We start from the raw sequence: 11,651 nt of genomic DNA on the forward strand, positions 1-11,651 counted from the left end.
CCCCAAGTCCCTCCTCCCTACCTTTTATCTTAGCCTGCTGGGCACACTTTCCTCATTCCTGAAGAAGGGCTTATGCCCGAAACGTCGATTCTCCTGTTCCTTGGATGCTGCCTGACCTGCGCTTTTCCAGCAACACGTTTTCAGCTCTGATCTCCAGCATCTGCAGTCCTCACTTTCTCCTTAAGGGAAGATGGTCCTGGGTGTTGGCGGACAGTCATCTCAGATGCAGGCCATCTTTGCAGGAGGTCCTCAGGGTAGTGACCTAAGACTATAAAATATAGGAGTCGAGAACGTGGTGCTGGAAAAGCACTGCAGGTCAGGCAGCATCAGAGGAGGAGGAGAGTCGATGTTTCGGGCAAAAGCCCTTCATCAGCCCTTTTGCCTGAAATGTACCTGCTGTACTTTTCCAGCACTACACTCTCAACTCTACTCTGCAGTCCCTACTTTTGCCTATAAAATATAGGATCCTATGAAGTCACTCAACTCCCCTGCCTTCTCCCTATAAACTCCTGATACTCTTATTAGTTGAGAATCTATCTGTCTTAGTATACTCAATGACTTGACGTACGCTACACTCTGAAATAATTTGTCACGACCCTCGGCCCACCCATCTTCAGCTGTTCCATTCACTTCCATTATGAGAACTGAAGTGAGTACGTTCGCTGATGGTTGCAGCATGTTCAGTATCATCATCGATGCCTTGCATAATGAAGCAGACCATATCTAGGCTTGGGCTGGAAAGTGGCAAATTATATTCATTGCCGCAAAAGTGTTAGGCAATGACCATCTGCAATAAGAGATAATCTTGAAATAATTGCCCTTGATATTCAGTGATGTCACCATCTCTGAATCCCTCACTATCAACATCCTGTGGTTTTCCACTGATGAGACACTCAACTAGGCTTGCCATACAAATACAGTGACAAGACCAGGTCACAGGCTCGGCATCCTCCAAAAAGCAACTCACCTCCTGATTCCAGAAAGCTTGTTCATCTTCCTCAAGGCACAACTCAGGAGTGTGATGAATACCCCTCATTTGCTTGGATGAATGCAGCTCCAACAACACTCAAAAAGCTTGACACTATACAGGACAAAGAAACTTGCTTACTTGGCACCATATCTACATATGTCCGCTCCGTATAACACTGATGCTGGGTAGACGCAGTATGTACCATCTACAAGATGAATTGCAAAAATTTACCAAAGCTTGTTAGCACCTTTCAAACCCACAACCACTTCTATCTATAAGGACAAGGGCAGCAGGTACATGGGAACACTACCACATGCAAATTTCCCTCCAAGCCCCTCAGCATCCTGACTTGGAAATATATCACCATTCCATCACTGACACTGGGTAAAAATCCTGGAGTTCCTCACGGACTGCATTGTGGAACTACCTTCTGCACATGGACTGCAATGGTCTAAGAAGGCACCACTTTCTCAATGGGAACTCGTAACTGAATAAATGCTGGCCTATGATGAGTATCTTGTCTGCATGGCTGACAAGATTCCATAAACAAGTCCTCTACTCTGAGATCCACAATGGTAAGCAATCATTAAGAGTGTAGAGGAAATGCTACAAGGACACTCTGAATGCCCCCCTAAACAAATGCAAAGTCCTCACTGACACATGGGAGTCGCTTCCCTTAGAACACTCAATCTGGAGAAGAAGAATCGTGAAAGAGCCAACAACTTTGTCACCGAGTGGAGTGCATGGAGGTCAAGTGCAAGCAACAGAAAGAGTGCAAAGAATCCAGGGCTTCCCACCGCTCCACCTCATCACACAGTTTCCATCACTTTACTGATAATCAAGAAGGGATTAAAAAATTGGTTGGATTTCTCCTGGTTTTATTTACTGAGCAACCATGGACATTTTCCACATTGTCAGGTAAATTCCAATATGGTAGCTATATTGGCATAGCTTGGCTAAAGATATGGAAAGTTCAGGAGTTCGAATCTAGGGTGCTATTACAATCATAGAGGTGTACAGCACAGACTCTTCGATCTGACTCATCCATGCCAACCAGATATCCTAAATTAATCTAGTCCCATTTGCCAGCATTTGGCCCATATCCATTTAAACCCTTCCTATTCATATACCCATCCTGATGCTTTTTAAATGCTGTAATTGTACCAGCCTCCACCATTTACTCTGGCAGCTCATTCCATACACACATCACCCTCTGCATGAAAAGGTTGCCCCCTAGATCCCTTTTAAATTTTTCTCCTCTCACCTTAAACCTATACCCTTGACTAATCATCCTAATCATGCCCCTCATGATTTTATAAACTTCTGTAAGGTCATCCCTCAGCCTCCGATCTTGCAGGGAAAATAGGTCCCAGCCACTCAGCCTCTCCCAATGGTTCAACCCTCCAATTCAGGCAACATCCTCATAAATCTTTTCTGAACCCTTTCAAGTTTCACAACATCTTTTCTTATAGCAGGGGGACCAGAAATGAATGCAGTATTCCAAAGGTTTGCAGAAATGTTATTGGTGCCTGTAGCCTTTACGGTTTCTGATGCCTCCAGCTGTTACTTGATTCACCCAAGATCCTTAGACAGATTCCAAACCCACAACTACTTCCATCTAGAAGGACAAGGGCAGCAGATCTTTGGGAATAACATCACTTACTAGTTCTTCTCCAAGCCACTCCCCATCCTGATTTTGGAAACACATTGCCATTCCTTCACTAATGCTGGGTGAAAATCCTGGAAATGTCTCTCAATGGGCATTGTGGTTCAACCTAAAGCAAGTAGACTGCAGTGGTTCAAGAAGGCAGCTCACTACTGCCACTTAAGAGCAACTAAGGACAGTTCATAAATGCTGGCCAGCCAACAACTCCCATATACCATGATCAAATAAAAAAAGTCACATGGAGTAAATCAAATTGACATCAGTGATGCCTGACGACCTCTAGGGGAGGTTAAAATGGACCATGCACACAGCATTTTTGGCTGAAGATTGTTACAAGTGTTTGAGGTTTGTATTTTGCACTAACGTCCTGAGCTATCCTATTGTATATGGATAGAGATATTTGTGGAGCCTCCCTCTCCACGGAGTTGCTTGATTGTCCAAAACCATTCATGACTGAATGTGGCAAGACTGCAACACTCATATCTGATCCATGGTTATAGAATCACTTAGCTCTGTCTATCACTTGTTGTTAATGCTGTTTGGTAAACAAATAGTCCCATTTTATAGGTTTAATAGATTAATGCTTCATTTTTAAGTAAATACTTGGTGCTGCCCTGGCATGCCCTCCTGCACTCTTCATTTAACCAGGGTCAATCCCCTGGCTTGTTTGTAATGGCAGGGTGGGGGATACAGAACAATTAAGGATGGACTAATAAATGTTGGTCCAGCCAATGATCGCCACATCCCATGTATGCATACAGAAGATCAGCTACATGTAAGAATCAAATTTAGAATCTATCACTTAGAATTGATGTCATACCCACAACAGCCACAGGAATTAAACGATTGCTTTGTCAGTTGATACATGAGAAGAACAATGAATGATATTTCAAATTAACAAAAAATAATTTCTGGAAGAAATTTTATTTATATGAGCAGAGCTTTCAGGGATATGTGTGTCAAAAGGGCAGGAACGTCCATTCCATATTACCGTAAATCAAACAAATTTTCCAAATGAATATCTAGCACCTTTTACTCACATCCTCAAGTGTAGGTCGTTGAAACAAAATTTTCCTGTGACCATGTTATACTTATGATTATGGATAAGGTGTTGTCATCATCAGCAAAGATTATATTCAAAAAGTAATAAAAATGATGTTGCAAAACTGCCATCTGTCTAAATTCTCCAAGATGCAGATCATGCTTCAAGTTAGAGAGTCATAGAGATTTACAGCACAGAAACAGACTGTTGGGTCCAACTTGTCTATGCCAAGCAGATACCCTAAATTAATCTAGTCTCATTTGCCAACACTTGACCCATATCCCTCCAAACCCTTCCTATTCATATACCCATCAAGATGCCTTTTAAATGTTGTAATTGTGCCAGCCTCCACTACTTCCTCTGGAAGCACATTCCATACACACACCACTCTTTGCGTGAACAAGTTGTCCCTTAGGTCTCATTCTCACCCTAAACCTATGCCCAAGACTCCCCCCACCCCAGGGAAAATACCTTGTCTATTTATCCGATCCATGTCCCTTATGATTTTATAAAACTTTATAAAGTCACCCTCAATCCCCCATGCTGCAGGGAAAACAGCCCCAGCCTACTCACACTTTGCCTCTAGCTCAAACCCACCAATCCTGGCAACATCCTTGTAAATCTGTTCTGAACAGAGAGCATAAAGTTGGTGCATGTCTGGCATATATCTACCTCAACTGCACATTTGACAAAAAGTCAGAGTCACACCCCACAATTGGAATCTGGTTACCTTAGTATCCAAAATGTGCAGTGATCCCAGGTATTACAAAGATATGACACCTAATGGTACAAGAAGAACAGATTGCACCTAAATTGGAAGGGGACTAATATACTGGCAGGGAGATTGGGAGATTTGCTAGAGCTGCTCAGGAAGATTTAAACTAGAAGGGGAGGGGGGTGGTGGCGGAGAGATCATGAGGAAAAAAATTAATCTGACACTGGGACAGTTGAGAACAGAAGCGAGTCAGTCAGGACAGGCAGGGGCAAAGCAGAGAACAAGATAGGACTGATAAATTAAACTGCATTTATTTCAATGCAAGACGCCTAACAGGGAAGGCAGATGAACTCATGACATGGTTGGGAACATGGGACTGGGATATCATAGCAATTACAGAAACTTGGCTCAGGGATGGACAGGACTGGCAGCTGAATGTTCCAGGATACAAATGCTACAGGAAGGACAAAAAGGGAGGCAAGAGAGGAGGGGAATTGGCATTTTTGATGAGATAATATTACAGCTGTGCTGAGGGAGGATATTCCCGGACATACATCCAGGGAAGTTATTTGGGTGGTACTGAGAAATAAGAAAGGGATGATCACCTTATTAGGATTGTATTATAGACCCCCTAATAGTCAGAGGAAATTGAGAAACAAATTTGTAAGAATATCTCAGTTATCTGTAAGAATAATAGGGTAGTTATGGTAGGGGATTTTAACTTTCCAAACAGAGACTGTGTCTGCCATAGTGTTAAAGGTTTAGATGGAGAGGAATTTGTTAAGTGTGTACAAGACAAATTGCTGATTCAGTATGTGGATGTACCTACTAGAGAAGGTGCAAACCTTGACCTACTCTTGGGAAATAAGGCAGGGCAGGTGACTGAGGTGTCAGTGGAGGAGTACCTTGGGGCCAGCGACTATAATTCTATTAGTTTTAAAATAGTGATGGAAAAGGATAGACAAGATCTAAAAGTTGAAGTTCTAAAGTGGAGAAAGGCCAATTTTGACAGTATTAGACAGGAACTTTAGAAAGCTGGTTGGAGGCAGATGTTCGCAGGTAAAGGGATGGCTGGAAAATGGGAAGCCTTCAGAAATGAGATAATAAGAATCCTCAGAAAGGATATTCCTGTCAGGGTGAAAGGAAAGGCTGGTGGGTATAGAGAATGCTCGATGACTAAAGAAATTGAGGCTTTGATTAACGATAAGAAGGAAGCATATGTCAGGTATAGACAGGATATATCGAGTGAATCCTTAGACTATATAGGCAGTAGGAGTATACTTAAGAGAGAAATCAGGAGGGCAAAAAGAGGACATGAGATAGCTTTGGCAAATAGAGTTAAGGAGAATCCAAAGGGTTTTTATAAATACATTAAGGATAAAAGGGTAATAGGGAGAGAATAGGGCACCTCAAAGATCAGCAAGGCAGTCTTTGTGTGGAGCTGCAGGAGATGGGGGAGATACTAAACGAGCATTTTGCATCAGTATTTACTGTGGAAAAAGACATGGAATGTAGGGAAATAGATGGTGACATCTTGAAAAATGTCCATATTACAGAAGAGGAAGTGCTGGATGTCTTGAAATGCATAGAAGTGGGTAAATCCCAAGGACCTGATCAGGTGTACCCTAGAACTCTGTGGAAAGCTAGGGAAGTGATTGCTGGGTCTCTTACTGAGATATTTGTATCATTGATAGTCACAGGCAAGGTGCAGGAAGACTGGAGGTTGGCTAATGTGGTGCCACTGCTTACAAAAGGAGCTAAGGTAAAGTGAGGGAACTACAGACCAGTGAGCCTGACATTGGTGGTGGGCAAGTTGTTGGAGGGAATCCTGAGGGATATTATTCACATGCATTTGGAAAGGCAAGGATTAATTTGGGATAGTCAACATGGCTTTGTGTATGGGAAATCATGTTTCACAAACTTGATTAAGTTTTTGATGAAGTAACAAAGAGGATTGAAGAGAGCAGAGCAGTAGATGTGATCTATATGGACTTCAGTAAGGTGTTCGACAAGGTTCCCCATGGGAGACTGGTTAGCAAGTTAGATCTCATGGAATACAGGGAGAACTCGCCATTTGGACACAGAACTGGCACAAAGGTAGAAGACAGAGGGTGGTGGTGGAGGGTTGTTTTTCAGACTGGAGGCCTGTGATCGGTGGAGTGCCACAAGGATTGGTGCTACATCCACTACTTTTCGTCATTTATATAAATGATTTGTATGCGAGCATAAGAGGTATAGTTAGTAAGTTTGCAGATTACACCAAAATCAGAGGTGTAATGGACAGCGAAGAAGGTTACCTCAGATTACAACAGGATCTTGATCAGATGGGCCAATGGGCTGAGAAGTGGCAAATGGAGTTTAATTTAGATAAATGTGAGGTGCTGCATTTTGGGAAAGCAAATCTTAGCAGGTCTTATACTCTTGATGGTAAGGTCCTCGGGAGTGTTGCTGAACAAAGAGACCTTGGAGTACAGGTTCATTGCTCCTTAAAAGTGGAGTCGCAAGTAGATAGGATAGTGAAGAAGGCGTTTGGTATGTTTTCCTTTATTGGTCAGAGTATTGAGTACAGGAGTTGGGAGGTCATTTTGCAGCTGTACAGGACATTACTTAGGCCACTGTTGGAATATTGTGTGCAATTCTGGTCTCCTTCCTATCGGAAAGATGTTGTGAAATGTGAAAGGGTTCAGAAAAGATTTACAAGGATTAGAGTGTAGGTTTGCTCGTTGAGGTGTAGGTTTGATATCCAGACGTTTCATTACCTGGCCAGGTAACATCATCCAAGTGAAGCGAAGCTGTTGCCTCCTGCCTTCTATTTATATGTTTGTCCTGGATGGGGTTCCTGGGGTTTGTGGTGATGTCAGTTCCTGTTCATTTTCTGAGGGGTTGATAGATGGTATCTAGATCTATGTGTTTGTTTATGGTGTTGTGGTTGGAATGCCAGGCCTCTAGGAATTCTCTGGCATATCTTTGCTTAGCCTGTCCCAGGATAGATGTGTTGTCCCAGTCGAAATGGTGGTTTTTTTCATCCGTGTGTAGGGCTACGAGGGAGAGAGGGTCATGACTTTTTGTGGCTTGCTGGTGTTCGTGTATCCTGGTGGCTAACTTTCTTCCTGTTTGTCCTACATAGTGTTTGTGGCAGTCCTTGCATGGAATTTTGTAGACGACGTTGGTTTTGTCCATGGGTTGTACTGTGTCTTTTAAGTTTGTTAGTTTTTGTCAGTGTTAGTTAGTGTTAGTCAGAAAACGAACAGGAAATGACATCACCACAAGCCCCAGGAACCCCATTCAGGACAAACATATAAATAGAAAGCAAGAGACAACAGCTTTGCTTCACTTGGAGGTCACCACTGATGATGTTACCTAGCCAGGTAATGAAACATCTGGATATCAAACCTACAGCTCAGCGAGCAAACCTACACCCTAAACCTCAACCTGAGCTACAAACCATCACAAACCTTGCATTTACTCGGATGTTGCCAGGGTTGGAGGATTTGAGCTATAGGGAGAGGCTGAACAGGCTGGGGCTGCTTTCCCTGGAGCATCAGAGGGTGAGGGGTGACCTTCTAGAGGTTTACAAAATCATGAGGGGCATGGATAAGATAAATAGACAAAGTCTTCTTCCTGGGGTGGGGGAGTCCAGAACTAGTGGGCATAGGTTTAGGGTGAGAGGGGAAAGATATAAAAGAGACCTAAGGGGCAACTTTTTCACACAGTGGGTGGTACATGTATGGAATGAGCTGCCAGAGGATGTGGTGGAGGCTAGTACAATTGCAACATTTAAAAGGCATTTGAATGGGTGTATGAATCGGAAGGGTAGGTGGGACTATATTGGGTTGGGATATCTGGTTAGCATGGACAAGTTGGACTGAAGGGTCTGTTTCCATGCTGTACATCTCTGTGACTATGACTCTATTATAGAGCAATGCTGAAGATATATAGAAGTCAGCCAAGGGAAATGCACAATATGCCAGTGGTGCATGGCAAATAAGAAAGACCACACCCAGAAAACCTCAATGTGACAGAACACAAGGACAACAATCAACACACTAAAGGCACATTTATATCCAAAGATGAAGTCAAAACTTTCAGTGTTGAAGGTGCAGGGTGAGGTCTTAACAAAATCTGGAAGAGTTGTAAAATAGTAAATGGACTCTTAGACTTCTCTACTCATAAATTTTATTGTCATTATCTCTGTATAAAAAATATTGCTACTACTCAATGTTAATGAGCTTTCATTTGTCACATTCATATCTTTGGGAAAAAGAAAGGAAGTTTATTATCTCTTGAAGAAGCTCAAGATGCAGATAAGCATAGATATCACATGACCAGAGCATTGGTAGCATTTTAGTCACAGGTGGCGGCTATATATTATTCTGTGTTGTCTTCTTTAGTTTAGCTGTAAAGAAGCCCATCAGATAGCTTTCCATAAACAATATCTATGGTAATCATTTGTGTAGATGGTAGAAGACGATCATTACATTTCCACTATGTCACAGATTGCTTGATAAGGACCTGCCGTGTGCCATGGTTTTCACAAGTTTCTTCCACATACTGATGGTTGTGGATAGCTTCACTGAGAAACAAACATAACAAGTTTACCAATTAAGGTATTATGTTTAGAATTTCTCTTTCGAATCCTCCCACTTCTTCCAGACGAATGAGGTAGCCATGGGCACCCACATGGGCCCCAACTATGCCTGTCTATTTGTCGGCTACCGGAACAGTCCATCTTCTGTAGTTACACCGGCACCAGTCCCACCTTTTCTTCTCTTATATTGATGACTGCATCAGCACCACACAAGGTGGTTGAGCAGTTCATCAATTTCACCAACACATTCCACCCCAACCTTAAATTCACATGGACCATCTCTGACACCTCTGTCTTCTTCCTGGACCTCTCCATCTCCATCAATGACGACCAACTCAACACCAACATTTTTTTACAAAGTCACTGACTCCCACAGCTACCTGGATTACACCTCCTCCCATCCCACCTCCTGCAAAAATGCTATCCTGTATTCCCAATTCCTCTCCCTCTGCCATATCTATTCCCAGGATGACCAGTTCCACCACAGAACACACCAGATGGCTTCCTTCTTTAAAGACCATAATTTCCTCTCCCACATGGTTGAAGATGCCCTCCAATGCATCTCATCCACGTCCCGCCCCTCCGCCCTCAAACCCCACCCCTCCAACCGCAACAAGGACAGAAGCCCTCTGGTCCTCACCTTCCACCCCACCAACCTCCACATAAACCACATCATCCGCTGACATTTCCGCCACCTACAAATGGACCCCACCACCAAGGATATATTTCCCTCCCCACCCCTATCCAATTTCCACAAAGATCATTCTCTCCGTGACTACCTGGTCAGGTCCCCACGCCCAAGAACCCACCCTCCCCTCATGGCATCTTCCCCTGCCACTGCAGGAATTGCGGCCACACCTCTCCCCTCACCACCATCCAAGGCCCCAAAGGAGCCTTCCACATCCATCAAGGCTTCACCAGCCCATCTACAAATGTCATTTATTGTATCTGTAGCTCCCAATGCTGTCTCCTTTACATTGGGGAGAGTGGTACCTTATCGCAGAGCACTTCAGGGAACATCTCCGGGACACACGCACCAATCAACCCCACCACCCCATGGCCGAACATTTCAACTCCCCCTCCCACTCTGCCAAGGATGTGCAGGTCCTGGGCCTCCTCCACTGTCACTCCCTCAACATCTGACGCCTGGAAGAAGAACGCCTCATCTTCTGCCTCGGAACCCTTCAACTCCAGGGCATCAATGTGGACTTCACCAGTTTCCTCATTTCCCCCCCAGTTCCAAACTTCCAGATCAGCACTGCCCTCATGATCTGTCCCACCTTCCTTCCCATCTATCCGCTCCACCCTCCTCTCTGACCTATCACCTTTACTCCAACCTCCATCCACCTATTGCACGCTCAACTACCTTCTGCCCAGCCCCACCCCCTCCCATTTATCTCTCCTCCCCCAAGGCTTCCAGCCTCATTCCTGATGAAGGGCTCCTGCCTGAAATGTCGATTTTCCTGCTCCTCAGATGCTGCCTGACCTGCTGTGCTTTTCCAGCACCACTCTAATCTTGCTTCTAATCTCCAGCATCTGCAGTCCTCACTTTTGCCTAGTTCCAAGATTTGACCTAGCTATGATATGGGAATCGTGATATATTTCCAAATCAGGATTGTGCATTTCATGGAGGGGAGTGATTGTGTTTGCAAAAGCCTTGGGAGGTTGTGGATTTGGGAGGCGCTGTTGAAATAGCCATGGCGGGCTGTTACAGTGCACCTTGCAATACATACGCATTGCGGCTATCGTACACCATTAGTGAAAACTGTGACTCAATCTAGAAATATAATTATAGGAAGACTCCATTCAGCCCTCTAACCTATTCCAGCAGCGAATTAGATCACATTTAATCTGTACTGTGACACCATCTACCCAGTGTGCTTCCATACATTTTTTTGGCATTGATATAAAGATGTTTTGAAATTTTCAATTAATCCTTACTTCAAAACCCCCTTTGTGCTCTGAGGTGGGTGTAAAGGAGAATGACAGATAAAAGCATAGTTGTTGTTATTGTAAAGTGAGATTTCTAGAAAGGAATCAATATTTGAGGTCACAATTACATTTAGCTCAGCAGACTGCTAGAAAGTAATACAAACATTTGAATTTAGAACAATTAAATCTTCCATATATATGGTGCCTTTAATGAAGTAAATTGTCCTTCTGTGCTTCACAGAGGTGTTCTTCCATGGAAGGATAAAAAAGAAATCTGTTAGCATTTCTACTGTATTCTATAATTGTGTTGACATTTTAATTAACAATGTACCCGGAGACCTGTGTACTTTGTACCTTCAGTGTTTCTAGCTTTTTACCATTTATAAATCCTATTCTATCTCAATGATCTAACATTTGCCTAAGGTAAAAATTTGCCATAGTATGTCCATTTACTTAGTCCATCAATATCTCCTTATTATGTAACACTTTTATGTACACTAGGGGTGGCATGGTGGCTCAATGGTTTGATTCCAACCTTAGACAACTGTCTGTGTGGAGTTTGCACATACTCCTTGTGTCTGCATGGGTTTCCTCTGGGTGCTCCAGTTTCCTCCCACAACTCAAAGATGTACAGGATAGGTGAATTGGCCATGCTAAATTGCCCATAGAATTAGAATTAGAATCCCTACAGTGTGGAAACCGGCCCTTTAGCCCAACAAGTCCACATCGACCCTCCAA

The sequence above is a fragment of the Chiloscyllium plagiosum genome, chromosome 27 (genome assembly GCF_004010195.1).
Source record: "Chiloscyllium plagiosum isolate BGI_BamShark_2017 chromosome 27, ASM401019v2, whole genome shotgun sequence".
Lineage (NCBI taxonomy): Eukaryota > Metazoa > Chordata > Chondrichthyes > Orectolobiformes > Hemiscylliidae > Chiloscyllium > Chiloscyllium plagiosum.